The sequence below is a fragment of the Myxocyprinus asiaticus genome, chromosome 4 (assembly GCF_019703515.2).
Source record: "Myxocyprinus asiaticus isolate MX2 ecotype Aquarium Trade chromosome 4, UBuf_Myxa_2, whole genome shotgun sequence".
Lineage (NCBI taxonomy): Eukaryota > Metazoa > Chordata > Actinopteri > Cypriniformes > Catostomidae > Myxocyprinus > Myxocyprinus asiaticus.
This window is the reverse complement of record NC_059347.1, coordinates 7,093,888-7,095,153: the sequence shown is the minus strand read 5'-3', so window position 1 is coordinate 7,095,153 and position 1,266 is coordinate 7,093,888.

Sequence of the window (1,266 nt, the reverse complement as noted above, 5' to 3'; positions counted from 1 at the left end):
TGTTTTTGTTTGCATTTCTTTATGTACATGAATTATAGTGATAAGAAATCAAATCTCTTACCTCCATGCTATATCAGTGGTCCATGAAACAATCAAATATTATCTAGTTAGTGAAGAAGAATGATGAGTGATGAATTTTATTGCTTAAGCTTTGAATTGGCAGACATTTCCTGCATATTGATACTATGTAATGTAATTTATAATTAACATTAACACTCATTGACTGAAGGAACTGTAAAAAGAATGTTGGTTCTATAATTTCATTCTATCTATATTTATAGATATGTCAGTACAATTTACAGCATGAAATAAAATGATTTATTAGATGGGCTAAATATGAGGTTCATAGAGTAAGTTGCTATACTTGCTCTACTCTAAGGTTACTCTACTAACATACTCTGAAACAGGGCCAGATCTAGGGGTGTGCTAGGATGGGCTTTGCAACCATCCATTGAGCTGAAGAAAAAAATGTTGGCAGAAGAGGCGTATAATGTATAAATCTATGATTTTATTAACTTTTTCGAACTTCGCAAAACTCTTGGTTAATGCAGACTATGTGTGGAGTCTTGTGGAAAGCCACCAGGCCACAAGTCCACATGAAGTGTGGCATTTGGGACAAGGCCAATGAACTGCTTTCAGAGTGTTACGGATCACCGTTTATGGTTACCATACAAATTAATGGTTTGAGCTGTAAACTGACACCTGTCGTAAGATTGTCTGTGACTTCCCTGAAAAACAACATTTTTAATTGTTGTAAATGCCACACATAGTTCACTCCAAAAGGATTATTTAGTGTAAAACATGTTGAAGATCAACGTACATGAGGTCAGTTCATTAAGTGATGAGCTGTTCCTCACAAAATCAGTTTATTCAGCACACTAAGCATCTCCTACATAGCCATCCATTCAAAAAGAATGGCCTTTCGTCTCCTCGCCAGTATTCCGCTGCGTTGCTCTTTGTTTTGCTGACCTTGTAGGCTCCTCCTCTGTAGAGGAGTTCTGTGATGGCTCCCATACTTCAGTTTAAATGTTGGTAGCTTCTATGACTTTGCTATTACCCTAAAATGTGTAAAATATTACAGTAATATAAATATTAACCACACATTTAAATATATACAGAATATATATCATGACGAAAAATTCTTTTTTTTTTTTTTACATCTGCTTCAAATATCAGTCAGATCTAATTCCAACTCCCTGCAGTACAGCGAGGAGCAGCCGAAGGGTGGCGCTGTAACGCAATGCTCTCCATAAATTTCCAGAGAAG